The 27,866-nt window shown below is 37.1% G+C and overlaps 1 protein-coding gene across 1 annotated transcript in view; it reads left to right on the forward strand.

Moving 5' to 3' along the window:
- The window catches only part of LOC145666819 (U-scoloptoxin(11)-Sa2a-like), a 420,750-nt gene that overhangs the window by 98,239 nt on the left and 294,645 nt on the right, over positions 1-27,866 (forward strand). The window contains exon 2 of the mRNA XM_081734383.1: positions 3,059-3,102. The gene's annotated coding sequence lies outside the window, so the exon portion shown is untranslated. The remainder of the gene's footprint in view (positions 1-3,058; positions 3,103-27,866) is intronic.

Raw genomic sequence — 27,866 nt, forward strand, 5'->3', positions numbered from 1 at the left:
AAATATATTATACCAGGTATATTTAAACAAAATGCAATTTATAAATGAAATATCGACAATACCTGGAACAAAACACGATAATCAGCATCATAACATGAAGTAATATAAATAAAGAAATTATCATATTAAGAATTAGTTCAAAGATTAAATGTCATTCAAGTTAACTTTAGTTACAACTTCCAAAGGAACTAATGTATTAACTAATTGCATCCATTTGCTTTTAGTATACTTCGAAGGACGCAATAACTTAAGCTTATCAATATTGCGTAAGTCCAAAATTCGAAAACTTTAGGATTAACTTATTTGATACCTAAATGTGTTACGATTATTCATATTATCTTCATAGAATTCAAATAAAGTACAAACAATAAACGAAATCATAACGGTATTTACAGTGAAATAAAAGAAGAATCAATGGAATACGGTTTTCTCGGGCTCCGTAACTTTAGCTTAAGTTACATGACCTACGATTTCATTCAAATTGCATTGAAAATCATAAATCGGAATACAATATTGCGCGCTACTTACTTCCACATTTCTTTGTTTCCTATTTTGAGAATTTTTGCCATGTATGAAATTTCTACGAAATCAAACTCGAGTTAAATTAGATCTAATGTTTACATGCTTCTTAAGTATAGTACGATTACTATTGCTGTTGCTACTGAGATTAGGTTCGGTTACACGATTACTATTATTGTTGGTACTAAGGTTAGGTTCAGTTACATTACCGGTAAAATTAGGTTCAGTTCTCATTCGTTGTACGAATGGCGAAAAGTCGTATTTCCTAACAGAGCTGTAATTTTCTTTTCACAATATTCACGATAATCTATTCTACCACGATTTCTGTTCCATGAAGACTTCCTCTGGTCATCCTTTCTGGAAGACGTCCTCTGGTCATCTGATGTGTCTCAGTCCTGCTTCTTAGAAGTAGCCTCATCGCTGTCAGGCGGATCATTTTTATCTGACTTATTTCTCTTTCTGCCAATTAATTCTTCTCTTCGCCGATCGTTTTGGCTTCCATTTCTATACCTCGTTCTCTTTCCTCGGAACTTATATCTTCGGTTGCGATCATGTTCATCATCGCTGCCTTCTAGGGTTAGCCTCGCAACCCTAGAAGGCAGCCTCGCATTATCTGAAGTAGGTTCTTTGCTTCCATTTGCTTCAAAGATGCGCAAAACAGGAACAGAATCAAAGCATTGTGAATCACTGTTTGTTTGTGAACTATCATGAGAGTCACTGTTTGTCTGTGAACTATCACTGGATGGAAAATTTAGACAAATTCCAAAGTCGTGCTGATTGTCTTGGGAACAACCATCGTTCTCAGCATTCTCGTTGTCTTGATCCATTGCAATCTGCTCTGTATGTTCATTAATTATAGTTTCTACAACTTCAACTGAATTTTGCACTTCGGTGAATCTAAGTAGTATTTGTTCCATTCTGTGATCACTCCGTTCAATTCGCTGATTTGTATTCTCAATTTGTTGTGATAAATGTTGACTATTATTGTCGAGTTGTTGTTTCAATTGTCCTATCTGCTGACCAAAATCGTGCTTCAATTGTCCTATCTGCTGTTTAATAAGATCAGCTAGGTCAGAGGAAATGTACATTTCCCTATTACCAGTTTCTTCAGGTGTATGTTCACTACCAGGAACACTCATTTTAGTATTTCTGAAAATTTTTCTTCCACTCCTTAATAAGGTATATTCCGTTTGATATATTTAATAAAATTACTATGTAACTTTAAAATCAATCTGCAGTTATTTATTTAGGTGATTGTTTACTTATCTTCTCACAAATCTCCTGAATTCCTGAGGCGGCAAACCATCAATTTATAACGACCACTAAATGTGTATTACTATGAAAAACACCAGTTTGTAATTAGTTTAATGCTTGTTTTTTGCATATTTTATATGTCGTTATAGCCCTCAGTTCGTATATTTATATAATCGTTATAATGTCTGAGATGAAATACTGTATCCTAATATAAAGATAGTCTTTTTGCCAGGAAAACACCACGTTCTTATTACATCCTATGGACCAAAGGAATATTTCTGGCCTTTAAAATCAATTACATGAGAATCTTTAAAATTATACTTGACATTTCGGGAAGTGATCGGAATATGGATAGTATGAGATGCTGAAAACTATTTGATAGATCAAACACTATTGTTTGCATAAAAGAGTCATTGCAAGAGTTGAAGAAATTGACATTGACGGTATACTAGAAAAAATTGGGGCTCACTTTGAATATGAATAATAATAATGTTACGTATAAGTTATACTAACATTGGCTGAAAACGCTATTCAAATAACTTAGCACAAGATGGTTTCGAATAGTTGGAATCAAATGACGTCGCTTGAATCCCAAGATTAACACTTAACTGAAGTGGAATTGAAAGAAATACTTAACATTGATTTTAGTGAAGAAGAAATTTCAACCAATACGGAAAACGTAACACTGACAACAAAAGAATTTTAAAAAATCTTTAAGTCTTACGTCCCACGATTATGCCAGCTAGACTAAAGAAGACGGTGATGAGAAATGAACGAAATGGTAGAATGAAGAAAGTGGGAGGAAATGCCTTGTTATCACCACATTTCCTTATTCCTATTCAAAGTTTCCTTATCCGTGGCGTTCATATAGAATATAATCTCCGCTGATAAGGGCCTTTGACTGTGTCGTAGTTCCATATTTATTAGCGATATGTGTTCATTAGGTTAAAATTGTTCGTCAACAATCAAGCCATTTATTAAAAAGTTAAAAGCATGTTGGTCTTATAAGTACATCCATTACCATGATAAAGTTTACAAAATCATTACTTTTAAGTATTCTCTTTTATCTCAGAAACAATACAAGTATTACGTTTTATCACAAGAACAACGTTTAAAAACGAAATATTATCTGTAAACAATATAGCAAAGCCAGTATTAATTAACTTTTGTTCTTGTTTTCGATATAAGTAGTTTTCATTATACTCAACATGAATGTAATATATGCTTGAAAAGCAATATTTTGAACTTCGATATTTCTCATTATTTTTCTTTTATTTATTTTCAGAGTTACTGACGCAAAATACATGGGATACATACAAAAAATTGAAGGTACTGTTCAAATTATTTGAGCTACAATATTTATTAGTTTGACAACAAGAAAACACTTTAAAAGCACATTTGGTAGACAATATTATTTAAGTATGTTTGTTCAGATTGTTGTATTCCACTTGTCAACAGCATTTTTGTCACAAACATTGAGAATAGAGGAAAACAGGGGGTTATGGAATACCATTTACATATGTGAAAATAACTGTCCGAGGATACATGTTAAATAGTTAGTGTACAGACTTGAAGGATACTTAATGAGAACTATACTATGATAACTAGAAGTTCCTAGCAGAATAGGAAGAACATAAAAGTAAAAATTCTAAATTTAGAAAAAAACGTAGAGGATATGGAATAGTAGCGAATTACATTAGAAATTGATGTCTTTCTAGGAAAAGTACATATACATTGTGCAGCTTTTCGCAACTCGCATACTCTTCACATTGTCATTTGCAGAAACCTTATATATAGATGCCCTTGTCGGACCTAAAACACTCTTCATGAGCCCATATTGTGCAAATCACACACTTAACTCATACTTCTCCACGAATATCGTCCGAAAACTTAATGTCACAAAAGATGCACGTAACATCTCCATCTTCTGGTTGCATGCACGGAGCCACGACCTCTTTATCACTAGAATCTTAAAGATGCAGTTCATCAGATTCTACGCCTTCTTAGGAGGAGCACGCTTTTTAGAAAGATATTTAGCGCCATGCCTGGATTCTCGTCTCCCACGCGAACCTGCTCGTGTTCTTTGTATGGCAAAGAAGTCAGAAAATGCGCCTGATCCCGTTGGAAGCCCGCGTGTAGATAGTTTGCGTTTCTGTGATGGTAGTGATGAAATGTCATAGAGAGTTATAGATGAGCTTGTCGACGGTCCTGAAAATAAGAGAGAAACGCTTTCAGCGAAGTGATGCATTGTTGCGAGAACTGTTCATGAGCAGTTTTAACGGCCAAAAGAATCCAGTCTAGTCTACCACTTCTAATAGGCTAGTCTATAATCTATTCTATTCATCCAGAAATATGAAGACTAGCTACCTACTGTATACTTCACATTTTTGTTGAAATTTAAGTTAAAGTGCGAACCGATTTCGTCCATGACAATCGCCACAGTTTTATGATGCAAAAAGATGTTGGGCATGAAGAAAAACAACGTCTATACTAATCCATTACAACTGTAGGTTTCTATGAAATGGCTGAAGGCGATCTACGTCTAGCCTAGTATAGACCCCTATTCTATCTAGTCTTTGCAAACTTGACCTAGACTACTCTTCCTAATCTACTAACCTGGCATCGGTTCTGCCACATCAGGTTCATTGTCATTGTGCTCCGAAGTATCTTGCAGAGGAGACTTTCGTCCAATGGACGTGGATGTGACTTCGTGATCTGCAGATATGTAATCAGCGGTACGTATTTTCGTTTGGGCGTAAATTCCAATAAACATTAAACTGATTTAGCTGTAATAGATCTATTCATATATATTATTGGATTATTCATAATCTTAATTTCTTTACAATACCGTACTTCACACAAACCTGTGCTGGAGGTCTATCATTATGCTGATTGTTTTCATACAGCTGGGAGGGGGTTATGGAATACCAACAATAGAAGTATTCCATAACGCCCTCCCATGTCCGTTTTGTAAAAGACTCGCACCTCACTCACAAATCATGCATATAATCTGATATTTCGTTCTGTTCCTCAGAAACACAACATAAGGCGCAAACAATACTGTAGAGTTGGGCATTTGATTTGCAAAATCATTATACGAAATAAGTTATTCGGAGGCGCAAATTTAAAAAAGACGAACTGAGCAAGTCTTCCACCAATAACAACTGGCCTTTAAAATCTACTAGCGCAATATTGCCATGTCATGAAGCTTCTTTGAGAACATATCCCTGCGAAAGACATATCTATACTTATGTGCAGATATATGTATGAAATTTAATTAAAGCTTGTCTAATCACTTTCATTCAGGGGTAAAAGCGAGGGAGAACGCGGAGGAACACCTTCCCCCATTCTAAAAAAATATGTACAGCGTCCCCCAGTTCCTAAAAATTTACAACGAGCAAAGATAGGGAGAGGGGCGGCATGACGTCATGCCGCTATATACCGTTCCCCTACTTTTTCAGATACTCTTTTACCCCTGCTTTCATAATAATAATAATAATAATAATAATAATAATAATAATAATAATAATAATAATAATAATAATAACTTTTCGTCTCGAATAAAACATTGTCTTAGTCTATTACGCCTAGCCGCCCATGACGACGCTACCAGACAATACGTTATAGATATATATAATCGTGTTTATTTGTGCATAATGATTTACATTGGTGTGCAAAGCTTAGAGATGAGATAGTGTCTAGATATATAACATAACATATTGCATAGTCGATAGAAACCAAAATGAAAGCCCGACAGTATGTTTCCAGAGGTCTCCTACAAGTACACATGGAACAAGACGTTGCATAGTTGACGTCAGCGTGACCGTAGTGCCAATTGTGTACGCTACCCCAACACGAAGCAGTTCAAGGAAAGGGGTAAAAAAAAGTGTGTCAAGCAGAGAGCTGTTTAGGTGTATTGTGTTGGTCCTACTCACAACAAGATGGCTTGGAGACAATATTTGGATGACCTCACACAGTAAAGAGTAATCGTTAAACTGAAAGAAGGATGAAGTGTGACGAGTGTCGTTCGGGAGTTTGGTATTGCCCGCAGCATTATTTCACGTGCACGAGAAACGTCTAGTCACAGGCAATGCTGTGACAAGAATATGTACTGGTCAATCACAGCAGCGGACGATCGGTGCATTGTGCAAGAGGCAAGAAGGGACCGAAATCAAATAGTAGTGTAATTGCAAGCGAATTTAACACGACTGCAAGGCCCCCTATCTCATGATTTACAGTGGCACCTCGACAGAGTGGGAGTGGCTGCCGTACACAATCGACATGCCACTTTGCCCGACGGTCATTACTTTGTGTTTCGTTGACACTTCCACATCAGCAGCGCCGCTTGTAATAGTACCAAGAACATCAAGATTAGACCAACGAGGAATGAGATCGCAATCCCATCTCACAAGGGAACCTTCCGAAAATGATAGTTGCAGTGAAAGATGTGACCTATGCGAATTGAAAGAGCTGTAACAGAGATGAGCATTCCCAAAAAATTAGCTGCCCATTGCAATAGGCTCAAGAAATATAACGGGTGGAAGTTCGGGAAACAGCAAGGTTGGAAAAGGGAGGAAAAGTGCAAATTCCGCAAACAAAAGGGGGGGGGGACGACAAAATAAAATGCTGACAAGTGATGTATAGAAAGAGACTTCCCACAATAGGGAACAAATGAAGGCCACCAGTGGGGTTAACAGTGTTGCCAACTCCAATGAAAAGTACATGTTTTGCAAAGAGCACTATATGAAGTGAGTGCAATATTCAGTGTCAATCTGTCATGTAGAACGTAAGATATGACGTGTATAATCAGTGGTACAATCTAACAAAAGAGAATAGATAAAACAGAAGTACGAAAAATACGGAAAAGACGAAGTTGGCCATAATGCGCCACATTTGATAACGAGCTGTGCATATTAGAATGAACAAAACAAGAAAGAACCAACTATGCAGGAAACCGACGTACCTAGAGTCGAAAAGATAAACGAGTTCCAAAGTTGGCAGCACTGGCCATGAAAATCCAGACAATTCTAATATAGTTAGGCCACTCGCTTCACAAAAAGAAAATTCCGGCAACAGGTACTCCGACATCATTTGTACATACTCGTCCACATTGTACATGAAATTGTTCGATGAGACAATGGTCCAAACAGAAGATACATTTGCAGTGAGCACAGCGGAATACTGCCAATCCGTCACACATGGTACAATGATCGCCTGTGAATGTCTCGAAACAGTACCCTAGAGGTGTCGGAACCTTTGTCGGATCACATATCCACAACTGTAGAAAGCAAACATAATCAAATGCTTGATCTGCTGTGTGTTGCTGTCAGCAGTATGATATATCCACCGCCTATATGATATATCCAGAGTATCCCACCTACCTCTGCGACTGAAATAGTTTCAAAGCGAAAAAAATGTGACACATCCAGTTTTGCAGGAATGTACCCATGTCAGCGGGCGACAAACTTCTGTGAGACGCAAGTGCCCCCAAGTCCCCCATCATAGGGTCCCAGGGGCCAACTTCAAAATTTCAAATAGCACCATCGGTCGAGTTATATTTCTTTTGATAAATCTTGGAACATGCAACAACGCATATCAGAAATATTTACTATATGGGATTTCAAAATGGCAGCCAAAAATAACTGCTCGGGACAAGAACAACGTGCATTTTTGGCGGCCATTTTGAAACCATGCTTTATATAGCAATTTTTTTTATAGGCGGTGTTGTATCTATCCAGAGAAATACCATCCGCCCCCTATTCCCATTTGAAATGTTGCGGTTGACCCCTTGAGACTTATGATGGGGGCCCTGGGGGACTTGCTCATTACAAAGTTCTCTTGGCCCTCGACATGAGTAAATTCCTGTGCAATTGGATTTGCAACATCTCTTTTCGCTTCGCAGCAATTTGAGATCACAATGTTCGATGCCATGTTAAGACACAATATATATTTGTGGCGGCCATTTTGAAAAACATGCTTCATATAGCAAATGTTTCCTATAGATGTTGTTGCACATTCTATGATCTATCGAGAGAGGTACTACTCGGTCCCTGTTGCCATTTGAAAATTTGAAGTTGGTTCCTGGGGTCCTATGATGGGGATCCTGGGGGCACTTGCTTCTCACAGACTTTTATCACCCCCTGACATTGGGACAATTCCTGCACAACTGGATCCGTCACATTTTTGTTCGTTTCACAAATCTTTCAGGTTACAAAGTTTGGTGGGACACCCTGCATATTCCCACATACGACCCAACCATGACATAATGTTCACTACTTCTATTATCAGTTGTTTTCTCAACCAAACTATTTCATGTTCCCCGACTTGACATTGCCTCAATCACTCTAGCATTGATGCATTCCGAGTGATGCCTGTTGCCGGAATTTTCTTTTTGTGAAGCGAGTGGCCTAACTATATTAGAATTGTCTGGATGTTCATGGCCAGTGTTGCCAACTTTGGAACTCGTTTTTCTTTTCGACTCTAGGTACGTCGGTTTCCTGCATATTCGGTGCTTCTTGCTTTGTTCATTCTAATATGCACAGCCCGTGATCAAATGTGGCGCATTATGGCCAACTCCGTCTTTTCCGTATTTTTCGTACTTCTGATTTTTTCTATTTTCTTTTGTTAGATTGTACCACTGATTATACACGTCATATCTTATGTTCTACATGACAGATTGACACTGAATATTGCACTCATTTCATATAGTGCTCTTTGCAAAACATGTACTTTTCATTGGAGTTGGCAACACTGTTAACCCCACTGGTGGCCTTCATTTGTTCCCTATTGTGGGAAGTCTCTTTCTATACATCACTTGTCAGCATTTTATTTTGTCGTGCCCCCCCTTTTTTTTTTTTTTTTTTTTTTTTTTGCGGAATTTGCACTTTTCCCCTTTGTCCAACCTTGCTGTTTCTCGAACTTCCACCCCTTATATTTCTTGAGCCTATTGCAATGGGCAGCTAATTTTTTGGGAATGCTCATCTCTGTTACAGCTCTTTCAATTGGCATAGGCCACATCTTTCACTGCAACTATCATTTTCGGAAGGTTCCCTTGTCAGATGAGAGCAGAATCAGTCTAAATAGTGATTCTAGACGTTCACTCATCCGGGGAGATGTAAAAACATGGAATGAACAAAGTAACATTGTCAAACACGATCTTTTAGTGGTTTAAGTGTCCTTGTGTAGAGACACATAATGTTACATGTGCATACCGACCTCCAAATTTTTGAACGCGGTATTATTCACCAATTAACATAATTGAGAAACAAAACATTGTTCTTTACGTTCGTCTTTTGAGAGGGGAAGTCGGCCTCAACATCGTATTTATGGGTGATAATGCGCGACCGAATCGAACAGCGTTGGTGGTGGAACTCTTAGAATAAGTGGATATTAGGCGAGTGGACTGGCCTACTCGTTCCCATAACTTGAATTCCATCGAGCTCTTATGGGCTGCTACAGGGAGACTTCTTGTAACACGTCCAGATGCACCAAGGATCACCCAGTAGCTATGATCAGTGCAGATGGACGAATGAAACTCCATACCACAACCACTCATTACTACCTTTGAGCAGCATTGAAGCACTTTTCAGACCGGGCATCACTGTCCGTGAGTTTCTAAGAATCATTTCACTACTTCTGTAATGTCAAGGGTGCCATTATGAGTTGCAGTGACTTCAATGCACGCTATTGTTTCTGTATAAAATGCCGTTTTTGTCCTTATAATCACGTGTTTATTCCTGTTATTTTCTATGCAATATTGTAACATTAATATTTGGGTATGGTTCAAGTTTTACCGATATGCTTCTTGGGAATAACACAACATGCGAAACTTACTTTCGTCCTTAAGGTTTGCAAATCAATGTAATTTAAAACGGTATTACTAGCTAATTCCTGATACTAGAAATTGATTTCGTACAGATAATAGGAAACTTTAACAGAGCGAGTATAAAATAGATAAACACGTGTCGTTTGTACCATTGTTCGGCATTATTTACAGTGATTTGAAAAGGTAGGGGGCATTGTTTTCTGGATTGCCCTGGCTGCCGAGCTAACTAGAGGTGACGAACAAGACCAAGAACGGGTGAATTTAAAATAAAGAGAGAAAGAGCGTTTTTGAAATTAGGACTGATCTGAAGGTGAAAGTGGTTCGATTTAAAGACAAATGTGTTTCGTTTCATTGTTATGAAACTTCAGTAGATTTCCAAAGTATCCAATATTTTAACCAGAAGTGACAGATTTATCATTTCGGTTTCAGTAGATGGGTAACAGGAAAGATGTAACCGTGACGACGCCAGCTTGAGTTTATTGAGGGAGGGAACAATCAGAGGAGCAGAAACGTTGAGAAAAAGTTGGGAAGAGGAACGTACAATGTCAACACCTTGAAACTTCTGGCGTTGTTTCCGGATAGAACCCTATTCTTAGGATTCTAAATGTCATCTCAAGATAACTTCTCTCTCTTTCTATACATTATATATATATATATATATATATATATATATATATATATATATATATATATATATATATATATATAGGGTGGGCCATTTTAATCAATCCACGGAAATATCTGAAAAATGATAAAACATGAAGAAATGTTTGAAGTACACGTTATATATTGCTAAGGGGGAAAACCAATTTTGCCAAAAGTACCCGTCCCCCCGTTAAATGGGGGTAACGGGGGGTAACTTTGAAATGTCAAATGGAAACATGGGTCGAGTAATACCTCTTTTGAAAGGTCTTGGAAAGCTAAGTAACGCTGTACCAAAAGATGTTTCATGTGGAGCACCAGTTTCAAAATGGCCGCCATGATATAGTTCGGAAACTCCAGTACCCGTAGTATGAAAACCATCTAAGGTAAATGAATGGAACAAAGTTGAAATACGTAAATATCATAGGGCATATCGAATGATGTGATCCCTGTGATCCCAGCGGCTTCCCTGAAGGGGTCTTGTGGGCTAACTTCAAAATTTCAATATCCGACCGGACAACGGTTCGGGCGTACGCTTGACCTACCCAATGCTGTTTGGAAGGCAGACTTCATTGATAGAGAATTGGTGCACTGAGTTAATGCGGATGGCCACAGTTACATTTTGATTAACTATTAGCACTCATGTTATATTGTGAGCTTGAGGGACGATACGGTGTGTACGTATATCCCCGAAATGCTTTCTGAATAAACAGCACGCATTGCATAAAAGTTTCTGTGGCGACGGAGATTAGCAAATTCACACGTTTGTAAGTTCCAGCAACTGCATTATTCGACAGCTTCTTTCGTATAACGTTGCTTCTGTTTTCGCATCAAATCATACTCAGCCATACAGATATGCGTTACCATTCAAATAAAATTTCACCTTTTTTAGTCACTACAGCGTCATCCTTACAAACAAATGTTTCAACCACATCATACCTATTTGTAGCGTAGCCTTAATTTGCGAATTAAAATAGAGTTCTTATTTGAATTTTCACAGTTACTTTCCACCCCACTCACATACAGAGCGCAGGAAGAGATTATTCTGCAGGACTTGGATTTCTCTCTATACATTATGGCAATTTTAGTCTAACATTTTATCACTGTTGTATCATTCTCGAGCCTTGGAACGCCTCCGTGGTTTTCCTATTTAATTTTTGTTATTTTCATTTATCTCTAACCGTATTCATACTATGGGCACTAGACGTTTTCTTAGACACATTCACCATGTTTTGGCGATCATTTTGAAAACAGTGTCTCATGTCGAAAATATTCTTACAGAAGCTGTTTGATATTCATTTGTTTATGTAACGTGATGTTACTCGCTTCAAGTTGTTATTTGAAATTTTCAAGTTGGCCCCGGATACCTTTCGGTGGAGTCACCCCGATAAAACCTCTCGATGAGCCTTACGTCAGTTACCTACTCCAGTTTTTCTTCTGTTGATTTATCTCCAATTGCTTTCATGCTACGGGTACTAAATCTTTCCCCTGACACGGATACTATGTTTCGGCGGCCTTTTGAGATCACTGCCATTTCACCTCAATCGTTTTCTCCTGCAAGATGTTTGATTTTGCAAGATTTATCGAACGAGGTTCCACTCGACTCATGTTACTATTTGAAATCTTGAAGTTAGCCTCCAAGACCACTTCAGGGATGCCACCAGGATCACAGGGACCACACCATTCGATATGCCTTATGATATTTACGTATTTCAATTTTGTTCCATTAATTTACCTTCCATGGTTTTCATATTACGGGTACTGGAGTTTCCAAACTATATCATGGCGGCCATTTTAAAACTGGTGCTCCATATGAAACATCTTTTGGTACAGCGTTACTTAGTTTTCCAAGACCTTTCGAAAGAGGTATTACTCGACCCATGTTCCCATTTGACATTTGAAAGTTACCCCTCGTTATCCCCATTTACGGGAGGCGGGGAGGGGTACTTTTGGCGGAATTGATTTCCCCCCTTAGCAATATATAACGTGTACTTCAAACTTTTTTTATGTTTTATCATTTTTCAGATATTTCCGTGGATTGATTAAAATGGCCCACCCTACGTGACCTGGGATATATATATTAGGTTGGATAGAAAAAAAATCCAAATCGATAACGACTCACACCGGAAAATTTGCCCACCCATAACGGTAGTTCACTGATTTTTTTTTACATTTTTTGGACGATGTCTTCCGGTGCCGCAATCGACCTAAAGTTTTGGGAAAGTCAACATAGGCAACACGTATTACACCGTATGTAGACAGTTTGTTTTATCTTCCAATACGGTTCGGAAGTAGCATATTTCTCTACGTGACCGTTCTTCAACTTTATGTGCTGTACTAACGTTACTAATATGTACAGTTCCTTGCTTGTTTTAACAATAAAATTGCATTATTAGCCTGAAGCTGCAGAAAGAATAGGAATGATGAATGGAAGCCCGATTCCATTATTGCGCGCATCAGCACAAAGCGATACAGTTAGTGTTTGTTTTTAGTAGCGGGCGAGTTCATGTTGAATGAATGACATGGCCGAAGGAAGGTTGGGTAGCTGGGAGGGCCTGTGCTTTGCTTTAGTGCAGTGTTGTCTGCGATACGAATAACGTATTGACTGTTTAGTGTTGACGGGGCGGGCATTCTTTGAGGTTAAAAGTGTGTGATTCGAGTGTGTGCAGTTAGTATTCTATAATCGACTTTGTAGAGGCGAAACAAGCGAACTTGTCAACAATGGTTGCAGTGGGCTGCGATGGAAATGCAAGAAACACCGGTAAGCACATTGGTAGCCTTATCAGTATGAAAAAATGGCTTCGAAATGAAATTCAGTATGTCTTCTTCATTGTAACAAGCTTCCACTGTGCCACTTGTTTCAACATTTGGATGGAGACACCACTGGTCCAAGGGCTTACTCAGACCCAATAGGACATAAACTCAACTTGTGCGAGAGAAAGCCAATAAGATCTTACCAGGCAGTACCACTTGATTGGCTGGATGATTATGACAAAGTAAAAGATGATCTTAGTATTGACCAAAATTACTTGATGAAACTGTACAGAGCTGTGTCGACAGAAATTTGCTCACCAAGTATACGTGACCTGAAGTCCGGCCCCGTGAATCGTTCCCGGTGACTGACAACGGCATGCCGCATCCTGCGCCTTTACGTAAACGAAGAGTCACCTAGTCCTTCTTTAGTTCGGCTTGTCAAGTTCGTTGTGAAGGTCTACGCACGATGTGGTTAGCGATTCGACGCAATCCTTCTTGCAGTGACGGGGCGCGACACCTGTGGGCCAACTTTCGTCAGCAATTTTATCGGATAACCTGAAGAAAATAGTCTTTTCGGTGCTCCAAACAAATGGCGTTATCGCACATCCTGAAAAATATGTTGCTGGCGATGATCAAAAACTCTTCTCCAGTTATTTGAATTATTGTATGGAGACGAATGAAAAAGGCCTGCGCCATGGCCCCCAAGAAATCCATTCGACAGTTTCTCGTGCCTGTCATCAACTTTGAAACTGAAAACTATTATATGATAAGCTGGTCTTCCGTCAAATTCACCGAACCGCCCTTGACTAAAGCACTTGCATCGAAAGAAATAGAAGAAAACATCAAAAGTGCAGCAGTCGCAGCTAAGTTGATAACGGAATTTCCATGTTATATTCAGGCCGTGGAAAGGATGGTACGAGAAGTTACTGTAGCGTCTGAGAAGAAATGTGGTTTGAAGAAAGAGACGGCTTGATTTGAGCAAGACTGCTGTCCAGAAAAAATATTCCCAGTTTTGAGTTGAAACAAGACTTCATCATCTAAAGTTTAGGCCTTAACAACATGTCTATTGTCTACTGGGTGGATGGGTGGGCAAGGTGCGACGTGCAGTCACCTTCTCGTGGTGAGCTCTGAGTTCTTTGAAGCCATTTTATGGTTAAAATAAGCAAACAACTACACATATTGGTGATGCCAGTACAGAACATAAAGTTGAAGAACGATCACGTAGAGAAATATGCTACTTCCGAATCGTATTGGAAGATAAAACAGACTGTCTACATACTGTGTAATGCATGTTGCCTATGCTGACTTTTCCAAAACTTTAGGCCGATTGCGGCACCGGAAGACATCGTCCAAAAAATGTGAAAAAAAATCAGTGAAGTACTATTATGGGTGGGCAACGTTTTCCGTGTGAGCCGTCATCGATTTAAAAAAAACAGTTTTTATCGATCCACCCTAATATATATATATATAGGGCCGGATTTAGAGGGTGCAAAGGTGCACGTGCACCCACCTTAGTTGTAAATATACACTACCTAAAGTGAGAAGCTAGCAGTGAGGTTTGAAAAATCAATAGTTGAAGCCAATTTTCTGAAGGTTGAAGGAAAATTATTCATCGAGAGGAGACACACAGTATTTCCAAAGAAATTCCTCATTCACTTCACAGATGCCTAAAAGCATTTAATAAACTCAATTTTAATTCAAATGTCCTGGTAGTTATTGGTGCACCCCCTAAGAGAATCCTGGATCCGGCCCTGCATATATATGTATCTTAGTTTTTGTAGTCTAAAAAATCCGATCCTAAAACCGAAACTTCTACAATGTCTGGTTTTAAGGAGGGGTTAAACCAGAAATGTAACGTAGTCTTGGAACACTAAATTCATATCAAGGAAACTCATTTCTAATTACGGTATTACTGCAGTAGATGGGAGGCACTTGACACCCGGTAGCTGAAAAATCGCCTTTTTCCACGGCCTCCGGATAGCAAGGACTCGATTTTCCGTGTGTCGCACGATACGTGATACCCCCTGTACCGTCCAGCAATGGAAAATCGAACATCCCGAGCACTAAACTATATGAGGCAGTGACGGTGTGGGTCAATGAAAACTTGACCCACCATCCATCGTAACCCATGACCCACCACGACCCACTCTGACCCATCACCCACCGACCCGCTCCGACCCACCACCCAGCAAAACACATCATCATCAATTGACACATGATTCACGGCCTCTTCTTTACAGACTAAAGAGTTTATACTTGTACTAAAACCAGGTTGTGAAATTCTAACTAATCGGAGTTTGACTAATCGGTCAATCGCACAAGCACTGCTCTGTTACAATAACGGTGGATCTAACCTTTACGATATAAAATGGTAAAGTGATTGTCATGGGCCAAATTAATATGAATTTCAATTAAATTATCATGGTATAATTATTTCTTTGTTGAAATATCGATACTTTTCAGTGGAAAAACGCATGAAATTTGAAAGTCCCAAATCAAGATAAGTAGACCAACGTACAGTCCAAACTTAAAATTTCCGTGTAATTAAGCGTATATTTAAAAATTTTATGTCTATTTTTCTCACAACTTTATTGCTTGATTGCCCTGTGCCCTAAGCAGAGGGCGTTAGTTTTGTTGCCTAACTCACGGATTTTGTACCTCAAGAATTTATGTTCCACAGTACACTTTCTCAATAAAAGTATACTTGTTTAACAAGGAAATGATTGATGTAGCATGAAACTTTGATCTGAAACTTAATCTATACTCTTTTTTTTTTTAAAAAAAACAATCTATTCATTCTCATTTCTGAAAATATAGGTGGAAGCATTTTACAATTACTTACCATTCTTTCAGGTGCAGAATAATACCCTCTCAATGCTACATAGACATAGTGACTCCCCCTCCAAAGCTAGGACCCCTCCTAACAAATATTTCTGGGTGCGCGCGTGCAAAGATTTTCCATACTTACAGAAGTAAAAAAAAATCTTTCCTGCATCCAACACAGAATATCATTATGGAAATGCAGTATATGTGTATTGATTTCATGATTATGCGAGTGAGAAAAATTTTCATGAAATCCGTTTTGACTGTTTATGAAAAGGAAAATGTCACCTGTTAGAAACAGTAAAAAAATCGCGAAAGCTCTGAATATTCAAAAGTGTATTTATAGAGATTAACCCACTTGACATTGTTGAGTCAGTGACTCGGAATAACAGATGGTGACACCTGTTAGCCGGGAGTGAATCAATCATTGTTATCTAGGGAGAGCTGTCGACAGTCCTGTAATTGCATCATCCTCCTATTTCCTGCATTGACACCGGATGCAACATCTCTAAGTTGCATCAGAAGTACTTCATGTGCTAAAGCAGATTATTCGTATTAAGAAGAGATTATGGGGGGAAAACTGAAACGCTCGGCAACTTTAATCATCCGTGAAGATAAGCTTATCTTTAAAACAGAAAAGATGGAAGAGATACAGAACACATGATTAGGAAATCATTTTGTTTCTACTGAAATTGTGATTAAGTTAGTGTGATGTGATGTCCATATGTGTTTCTATTCGAACAGTTAATTACTCTATGGCCTATGAAACTTCAAGGTTGATTGCCGCGGAGAGAAAATAATTTATTTTTAGTTCCGATCTACTTCCAGAAGATTCTGTTTTGAATTGAAAATTTTTGTTAATTTAAGAATTTAAGCTTTCTGTTAGTTTCTGCTTCAGTTCTTGCTGTAACGACCACATCATACGTATATATATATATATATATATATATATATATATATATATATATATATATATATATATATATATATATATTGTCTATATATTAAAATCCTAGATTTATAAGTTTGTGGTCAAGAAAGTTATATATGTCTGTAGCCAATCCTTTCGACGGTGAATTCTCGGGAACCATAAGCTCTAGAAAGATACTGTTTTTACTGATCAATTGCAAATTTTGTGTAGATTGTTCAGTTTTAATTGAATATTTAAAAAAATGGCCGTTATTTTTTATTACATCTTTAGGGGTACACTGCAAGTGTTAATCTTTTTAAATGTAAAAGCATCATATCCTACGAGTTATACATCCTAACACCACACACTTGTATATCTCTCCGGCGTCTGTTTCATAACGAAATGATAATTAAAAACGAAGGATAACCATTTCTCCAGTCTAAGATGAATCTTTATTGTTTGAAGTGTTTTGCCCAATGAACACCATATATCATTGACATTATAATTCATTGTGTGTGTAATGTATTTGCTTATTACATACTGCATGCAAGAAGAAATAAAACACTGGTCATACATGAATTAGAAACTCCAACCGAAAGCAGGCTCAAATCTTCAAACGGTGCGAGATATTGAAGAAATTATTGAAAAAAACCTTTATGGTACCCTTGCCGAGGACGTCTATGTATCTCGTAAAGCGTCATGTACAGATGTTGTGAGAAATGGCAAGGAGATACATGTTCATATGTGAATGAAGCGCTGTATAGAGAGCAATGATTCAGCTAAAACGTCTTTATAAGAAAATTGTCCGATGTGATGAGAAAAGGATTTTCTGGTAGCCATTATTGTGACCAAGTGATGTAGTAGGAGCATAGAAGTTGATCCAGCAATAAATGATTTTTTAAAAATACGTACTGCTTGTGTTATTTTCTGGAGTAGATATCAATGATATCCAGAAAAAAAAAGAAAAAGAGGAAACAAGCAGAGAAAGAAGAGAAAGAACAGAAAGAAAGCGAAAAGAAAAATGAAATGAAACCTTTCAGTGTAACGACTCACGTGTATACCCTTTAGGTTAAGGGAGATGATAATTAAAGCAAATGATGATGGAAGAGTTGGTGGAATGAGGAACTGGGAGGGAAGTACCTCGAGAAAACCTACGGACACGAGATTGTACACCACAAATTTACTTGGCCGAGACTTAAACCAGAGGTAAGCACTCTACCACTGAGCCACCGAGTCCTCCAAAACGAAAAGAAAAATAGCTAGAAGAACATGCACTAAAGAAAGTGCTAAATCAAAACAAATGTCGTCAAACTATTCAACTATTATCAGGCTATTAGTCACTTCTTGCTTGTGCTGTAGAATGATTCTATTTCCATTTAGTTCTATTGCAGTATAATAGTCGGATAATTGGAAGTTTTAGAGAAAAAAGTGGAAACATTTGTTTACAGCTTCAAAACAACAGAAGAAGTTGGTCACTTGAGCTTCAGCCTAGCCTTTTCTGAAGCATGTAGCTACGTACGTAAAACGTTAATTTAACTTCTAAACCCACAGGGAGAATTTAGTTTTATTAAGTTGTTAATAGGTTGTAGGAAGCAATAGATTTAACCAGAAACACTTTTTTTAAATTCAGAATACACCATTTTTTTAATTACTTAGAGAGGAAAGCGGAAGTTCGCTTCAGTAATTACATTAATTAATAAACTACAGTAGTCAAAATATCTTGTTAGTGGTATTTGTGCTGCATATGATGATAAGAACGCATGAGTGGGTGTACGCCCTTAATTTGAATCCCATATGAAACTCAAGCCAGGTAAACTATTTTAAAACCTGAAATACGTAATGAATATAGGATTTTATTATATTCAAGTTTCCTGTATACTTGCGATCATTTTATTAGGAAAAGATACTTTTAGACTACAGGAAATTCGAAAACAGTGCTTAGTAATATTATAGTATTACTTCAAGTTATGAAAACTGAAATTTTATTTTTAGACAGGATCTGAAACAAAAATAAACAGTAAATAACATTTATATTACGAATACAACTTTCATTTCTCTGTTACTGTTATTTGCCACTCATGTAACGATTCGTTAATGAGGACAAAAATAGAAGAGTTTATTTGCAAGTCTAAACATATCACACACACTTTTGAGACTTCCAAACTCTGATACGTATATGCATAGGAAGTATCGTAGAATAGCTACATCCGTCTGTCAAGCAGAAATGATAAGGGATTTCGAGATTTGACTAACTCTATGGCCTATGGAACCAAGAGTTCAATGCCGCGTTTACAAAAGCTTCCCATCTTTAGCCAACTAGACCCAGTTTCTACTTTGTATTCTTATTTCTAGATTCATCTTAATATTGTCCTCCCATCTACGCCTAAGTTTTCCCAATGGTAGTTTTCCCATAAGATTTCAAGTCAAAATTTCGAAAGCGTTCTTCCATTCTGGCTATATGACCTACCTACCTGAGCCTCCTACAGTTGATGACCCTAACAATGTTTGTTAAAAGGTATAAATTAAGCAGTTCCTTTTTATGAAGTTTCCGCCATTCTCCATTCACATTCCTCTTGAATCCGAATATTCGTCTCAGGATTTTATTCTAAGGAATAATTCAGCGACAGAGTTTGCGACGGACAAAAGATTTTGAACTGAATAATAAAACGGATTTCCTACTTCCAGTCGACAATTAAATTCTTCGTGAATATCATTTTGGTCTATTAATATTGATCCTAGATATTTGAAACTATTCACTTTGCCGAAAGTATTATTTAATATTTTGATGCATTCATAATTTGCACTATTATGATCCCAGAGAATTTCCGAAAGATTTTGAGAAGCGGATTTTTAAAAATCAATTCCGCGTCCAAACAATCGATGAGTTAAGCATGATGTATTTCCGCCAGTCCTTCCGCCAGTCCTTCCGCCAGTGTTAATTTGTTTCCGTTGGGTTTCAAAGCTATGATATATACACTTTACAATTGTTATGTTTTGCATTGGCCAATTAATACCGGTATTATAATGAAAGAGAGAATTCCATGTTTTACTTAAATTTGTGAAAGAAAGTGATTCGAAGAGTAAAAGTAAAACATAATGATGATAAGAAAATGTATTTACAACGAAAAAAGTGAAACACACATCGTCTTATGAAATGAAATGAAATCTTTAAGTTTTACGTCCCACGGTTATGCCGGTTAGGCTAAAGGAGACGGCGATGATGATTGATGAATGAAATTGTAGAATGAAGAAAGTGGGAGGAAACGGGAGAAACCCGAGAAAACCCACGAGCGCGGTATTTGTCCACTCACAAAGTCCACACGGCACGAGGTGGGATCGAACCAGGGACCCCAAGCAGCGTAGGTGAACGCTCTACCACTGAGTCACCGCGTTTCCTCTCCCACATCGGCTTATGTTTTGTTTGAAACCGAAAATGTGACTTTTAGAACTTTGCACCAAGGTTGACAGTGCAAGTAACAAAACTACTTTACCCATCGATGAGCTTCATCTTCTCCCGTTAACCCTATATTTAAACTGAAAGTATGTGGGCCGCGGTGGCTCAGTCGTGGCGTTCACGTCTTCTGCATGGGGTTCCAGATTCGATCCCAGCTCGCGCCAAGTGGATTTTGTGTGGGCAAACACCGTGTACATGAGTTTCCACGGGGTTCTCGCATTTCCTCTTACTTTCTTTATTCCACCATTTCATTCATTCTCAACATCACTGTCTCCTTTAGCGTAGCCAGCATAACCGTTGGACGTAAAACCCTAAGATTTCATTTCATTTCATTTCAAACTGAAAGTGGTAGAAATTAGCCATTTCCGCTTCCACCGTTTATCACCAGAGAACGAAAACAGTAATAGAAAGCGAAAAATAATGTTTTGGAATCGAAATCTCTGAGTTTAACGTCCCACGATTATGCCTGTTAGGCTTAAGAAGATGGCGATGATGAGAAATGAATGAAATGGTGGAATGAAGAAAGTGGGGGGAAACGGGAGAGCCCCAAGCACACGGTATTTGTCCACCACAAGTTCACTGGTGTGAACTGATATCGAACTAGTGGTGAACGCTCTACCAGTGAGCCACCGCGGCCCCATATATTCTGGAATCGATTGAGTGTCTCTAGAGTATATAGTTCATCTCCATCATTATCTCTTTCTACTGAAACCGGAAGCATTAAAAATCTACTATCATTTCGGTTTCAATATTAGTCTCTATAAAGCAAAAAATGATTATAGATTGCGATAATTGGCTTTTTGATATGGATTTAACGTATCAAGGATAACTTTCTACGTCTAACTTTCTGCGTACTAAATTAGATAACTTTCTAACGTTCACTTCTAACTATGAGTTGTTTGGTTGGTTGGTTACTACGAAGCATAATATCCCATAAAGAACCTGGTTCCAGCGTGACTACCAATGGGCAGTGTTAATTTAACACAGATCCAGCGGTGATAGCCTTTAACACAGGGGGTGCGTTACATTTCTAACACCAACAGGCGTTGAGTGGTTTTAAATTCGGATCTGTGTTAGTATTTTCGGTGTTGATTCGACACGATGTCAGGGTCGGTAGTGTGGGGAAGTATTGAGTGATACTTTGTGGCGGTGTTGCACTAACACGAAGAAAGTAACACAATGTGTATTGTGTTAATATTAAACCATGTCAAGTATCAATATAACACAGTCTCTGTGTTATTTCAACACACCATCTGTGTCATAATTCAATGTCAAAGCCATATAAGTAACAACGTTTTGGTGTTAACTCAACACCCCCTGTGTTAAAATTCAAGGTAAGACCACTACACTAACACCGTTTCTTGTGTTAGTTCGACTCCACTTGTGTGTTACTACGACACTTACTTCGGTGTTGAAATAACTCCCTGTGCGGTGTTGATATAAAGCTTTTTCTGTGTTTTTAAAAGCTTGTGGTGTGCATGATTACACTTACGGAATACTAGCTAGTTAAGATAACAACCAATTCATAGCGTTCGGAAATAACGAAACGAACGAACTTAACGAACAAAAATATAACAGATTAATTTGTGCACGTTGTCAAAACAACAGAACACTTCATTTAGAAAATCTTCATAAACGTTTTTGTCGTCCTGCCCCTATAATTTATTGTGATGTATTTCTTGATTGTGTGAAACTCAACCTTCACCAACATCTCGTTCAAGAATGATAAGAAGCTCTTACCCAAATCCTTATAATATGTTTGCTTCTTAATCGTGTTTCTACTTGTTTTCCGCTATTTTTGAGAAACAGTCTTCGGTGTTGATTGGTGACCTCTAGTATAGTATAGAAATGACACAGTAATACGGTGTTGTTTCTTGCTGTTGAAGTATTTATTCAGAAACATGTAAAACAATTGAGAACATATCGCGCGGTTTATATGTTGAAATTTTGTGAATACCAGATTTGCTTAAGTATTTCTTTCTACTGTGTCTGTCTGTAGCTTAAGTACATAAGCCTTTATAATTAGATGTCCAACATATTTGGCAATCACGCAGAAAACAACACCGAAAATTCTACACTTGTGTTAATTCAGTACACAGGCTGTGTGTCATTTCAACCACCGGCATTTGACACACAACTCCAAATGGAGAGTGAGTTGTTCTAAATACCTGTTTGTCTTTATTTTAACACAATCGTGTTAACACAGAGGCATGTCGTTGAAATAACACAACGATTTTTTACAGTGTATTTATTGTATTTATAGATACAAAATGATATACAGGTAATAAGCAATTAGTATTATAAATACTATTTTATGATTTATATCAATTATTGCTTCAATATACAGGGTCACTTTTTAATGAAGCTGATGATAACCAGCTTTAATGGATCTTACTATTTGTAAACATCTTGACTGCTATTTTTGTTTCTAAACACAGTTTGGTCTTTAGTCATAGAAATTTCAATATTGAGTTCGGCTCAGGGAGACAAGATGCAAAATATAGATGTTGGAATTACCGTTCTTCGCACGGAGAAATTAGGTTTATGGAAAGTATTTAAACCTCTTTCCCTTAGGCTATACATAAAGGGTGCACGTGGACTTAAACAGCATCGGATGAGTCCCTATTCATCTCAGCGGCACCGAAAACTATGGATTGAACACTAATTTAGGGCGTTTTCAATCATTTTTACAAGCCACCCACTCTTACCCTTCTCTCTCGCTTCCCAAAATAGGCAGACACTTAAGTCAAGCCATGGTCTAATTATGTACAAAAATCATACACTGAACAATTCTTCCCACTGGTGTAGTGGTTAGTAGGCGTCCTGTGCACGTGATCACAGGTTCAATTTCCGGTAGGAATGCATTATAATAGTTTGAATTCCATTTTAAACTCTAGGACCACGTCTTATATAGCTTAAGGGCTATAAAAAAAGCTAAACTTAGGAACATGAAATTCAATCACTATAATAGAAAAATAACACAAAAATCTTGAAATATTTGCCTATCAGAAAGCAGAATGACAATGATCGTATTCTCATATATAAATCGCTTTTAACATTTTTATCACAATGGGGCCGCGGTGGCTCAGTGGTAGAGCGTTCACCTCTGGTGCTTGGGGTCCCGGGTTTGATTCCAGCTCCCGCTAAGTGAACTTTGTGCTGGACAAACACCGTGCTCGTGGGTTTTCTCGGGGTTCTCCCGTTTCCTTCCACTTTCATCATCCACCATTTCATTCATTACTCATCATTAATGTCTCCTTTAGCCTAACCGGCATAACCGTGGGACGTAAAACTCAAAGATTTCATTTCATTTCATTTCATTTTTATCACAAACTGAAGATAATAATAAAAAAATACACCCGAATAAACTATTAAACTCGATAAAGCCCGAGAAAAACTATATGGACCCAGGTGGGTTGGGTTTTAGACAAAACGATTTTTTTTCAAACATGTTTTGTGTAATGATTTTGAATTTGTCTACCTTGTTCTGCTAAAATTGTTATTTTATCAATACCAGCTATAGATCACATGGTACTTATCTGTAAAATAGTTATTGCTTCAGGTGTTATTAACGATGTAAGAATTTGACTATTGGTGAAAGTCTTGCATGGTTAATAACATCTTAACTATGAAACTTAAACCCGTTCCGATTAAAGTTCAAATTAAAATACGACTGTACATCACTGCCAATTCCGCGTATATTTGATGCATGTTTAACTTTTTATTCCTTCTTTTATATACTTTTCTTCAATAAGATAAGATGAGAGATCAAACTGTAGCCTATTTGAATGTGCTTCTATCTTATCAGCATCTTTTAGCTGAAGCAATACAATAGTATTTCTTTTCTCGGTCAAATGCCTTACTTGCTTTCTTAATAATATTGTTAGAAGTTTGAGTTCCTCTAATTTTGCCTGTTTTATATTGTCTTCTGAGTTTAAATGAAATTCTTGTTCATTCAGATTTGGACTATTATCTTCTCTTTCCCCTCCTTATTCATATTTTCTACATTTTTCTTTTCAATTTTGTTTTTTCTAACTCTTTTGCGTTATATTCTTCCTTATTTTGGGTGTTACTTAGTTTCATCAATTTATTCGTAATAGTATTAGTATAGTCTGTTCTTTTGTCTAACTTTAAAATCATCATTTTGTTTTATATTGAAAAATAGGTTTAGCTTTTGTATTATATATATATATATATATATATATATATATATATATATATATATATATATATATATATATATATATATATATATATATATATATATAAATATATATATATAAACCATTAGAATACAGGAGAAAATTGGTAGATTCAAATTTTATGGAAAAATATTTGTTAACTGTCCCCAGTAAGCAAGTACGTCTACTGTAAGTCTAATTTTGCTCTTAAATTTGCTTTGATAGACTTAACCTTAGAAATTCTCTATGTGTATAGTTTCTCCAAGTGTAAATTTCAAGTCATACTTGGAGTACAATTAGCTGTCACGTATACATCTGTGTATGCTTAGATTAGATATAAGAATGAAGGCTGCGCAAGAATGCTTGCGTGTTAGACTTAGGCATAGAAGTTCTCTGTGTGTATGGCTTTGCCAATTGTAAATTATAAGTCACGCTTGACAGGTGTATCAATTTAAAGAAATTTGAAGAGTAGCTATACATTATGTATTACTGTCAAGTCTGATATAAGCTGGCAATCGAGGAACTATAACCTTGGTTAAGTCTGCTACCATATAAATGCAAACTTGTGCAAGCCTATCCAGACTTAGCTTTGAAGGTTTGAGTAAGGCCATTAAAAATCTAGAATGCTATAAGGATTGTAATTTGGACTATATTAGAAAACGTTTAATTTAAAGTTCCAATATATTGTACAATCAACAGCAAAAGTAATACCCTACTGACCTCCTGACTGCTTTAACTTCGTTTGGTCGAATTCAGTACTTTTGTTGGTATCACAAACACCTGGACAGATGAAACCCAACTTTCACGTAACTTTCTAAGCGTTGGTAAAGCTGTGGAGCACTAAAACAGGCCTTAACTATACAATTGATGAAAGAAGAAAATTCTCCACTTTAAAGTTAATCTTTATTGTTTGGAGTGTGTTATCCAATAAGTACCACATTTCAAAGACATTATAATTTGTTTTGTGTACAGTGTATTATTTCACTAAATACTGCATAGGACGAGAAAGAGAAAACACTGATCACAAATGTGTAGTAAAATGTTTGAAATTAATTGAAAATATCAAATCTGGAACAATTGAAGGAAAATGAATTTTGTAAATATTTGTCTACATTTATATGCCTACTCCAGTTTTTCGTCCTTCTCGTAATTCCAACATATCTTACCTTCTTCATAGGAGATCAACTTGCTTATTACCTTAGTATGGATTAAAATTGAAATTAATGCATGTTGAAAAGCTTGAAAAAGCTACAGGATTCGAACCCAGATCTTCTTCGTGGAAATGCAAAACGCTAATCACTTATGTACGCCGACATTTACTAGATGTTGCACAATAACTGTTATTTAGTTTAAAACACTTCTTGTAAGACTAAACAAGATACTAAGGCCTGAAGGGAGATAATGGTTATTGCAATTGATATAGTTTGGATAATGGTTATTGCAATTCTACACTTGTATTCTTATTTCATTACGCATTATTTCAAGGATCTACCATTCTTAAATCAGTTATTGCGGAAAATACGTTTATACATTACAGAAAAAATATAACTTCCAATTATTCACTCAGTCGTATCTGACTGTAAACAGAACTTAGTGTGCAATAGGAAGCACTTTACACAGAGTCAAAAGGAGATTTGAAAATGAAATGAAATCTGTGAGTTTTACGTCCCACGGTTATGCCGGTTAGGCTAAAGGAGACGGTGATGATGAGAGATGAGTGAAATGGTGGAATGAAGAAAGTGGGAGGAAATGGGAGAACCCCGAGAAAACCCACGAGCACGGTGTTTGTCCACCACAAAGTTCACTTGGCGGGGGCTGGGATCGAACCCGGGACCACAAGCACCAGAGGTGAACGCTCTACCACTGAGCCACCGCGCCCCCCAAAGGAGATTTGAGACAGCGTAGAAAGTAATCGAGCGTTTTTAATGAATATTTTATTAATGATGTGTCCGTGTGTTCAAACCCTGGAAAAGATTAAGTCTTTTCGTTTTCTATTGCGTGCTCCTAACTTAACTCGGAAGCTGAGAACATTTCTCTGCATAATCTTCTGTTAACTCCTTTGCTTTCAAATTCGATTAGAAAACAATATTATAAGAATTGTAAATGTAAAATACCATAGCTGTAAACAAGGTATTAAGTATGTTCACTATTCTATTATTATCTTTCAGGCATGAGAAATCAGGGTTCGGAAGGAAGTCATGTAGTTCAGATCCCACGTTGAAGTTTGGGTCCATGTCTCATATAGGCACGATGCTGCTGAATATTACTCTAAAATCTAATTAACTATTATTCTCCAAGGTTTTCTTAGCAAAAAGAACATTTCATTTATTTCTTGTTATATATTTTGAAATTGTAAGATCATAACTTTAGTGGAAATAAATCAAGACATTTTACGTTGTTCCTATTTTAGTTACTGTAAATGATACCGATTTTCCCCGTGAGAAGGGAAGATAATTAATTCGGATTAAAACTCAAGTACTGTTGAGCATTGCACTTTAATGTAAGTTATCTTTTATATTAAAATGGTACTGGAATGAAGTATTAAATTCTAATTACTTAATCAATCTAACACAGTCAGAAATACGCTACAGTTCATCATAAAAATAAGAGTACTATCAAGTACATGTAAATTAAAATTGAATTGATTTTGACTTTAACGTCCCTTTCAGCAGCGAGGCTATATGAGACCGAACCTACTGATTAACGTAGAATCTGAACCACATGAGCTCCCGCCGGGAATCGCACCCTGGTCTCCCACGCCATATATGTAAATTAAGATTTGAGAATATATTCAATGTTGTAGCAGGCACGTAGCCAAGGGGTGGGAGTCCGGGGGGTCCGGACCCCCCCCCTTCGAGACCAGAAATGAAAACAATTAGGGAAGGATGAAACGAAATGAGAAAAGAAGGATCAGCGTTAAAAATAAACTACAGGAAGCTTTTGGTTACTCTTTCTTATGAGGAAATATGTATTACTTGCAATACATGGTTGCGAGGTGAGCGATATATCCTGGAGGAGTCAGGGAATTTGAAATTTCTAGAAAAGTTGCGGAATTCTCAGAATTTCTGCTACTAGTCAGGGAGATTTCAAGCTTCCGAAAGCATAGTGCCGTTGTATAACAGCGTGGATATTTTTTATAATTTTTCGTCATCGCATCCTTGCAATATCAAACATGTTATTCCAAAAACAATTTTCTATTGCTCGTTTAACCTGTCATTTGAAACAGACAGTAGTTGACGAAATAATAAAAACAAAAATAGCCTATATGTGGAAAGAAAGCTCTGTTAACATTTGATTCAACAGAAAAAGGAACGCAGATATTGCAAAATATTTTACAAGACATGTACTTTTTATAATAGTTGAGGTCATAATGAAAGGAAAATTGTTATATTTGAATAAACAGAGGAAGGATGTAAATATTGTATAATCTTTTTCAATACGTTTGTTTTATTTTGCTCGAGGTTTCTTCATAGTTTATTAAAATACTTACCAACAAATCCTCAC

This window comes from Thermobia domestica, chromosome 12 (genome assembly GCF_964235325.1).
Source record: "Thermobia domestica chromosome 12, izTheDome1.hap1.1, whole genome shotgun sequence".
Lineage (NCBI taxonomy): Eukaryota > Metazoa > Arthropoda > Insecta > Zygentoma > Lepismatidae > Thermobia > Thermobia domestica.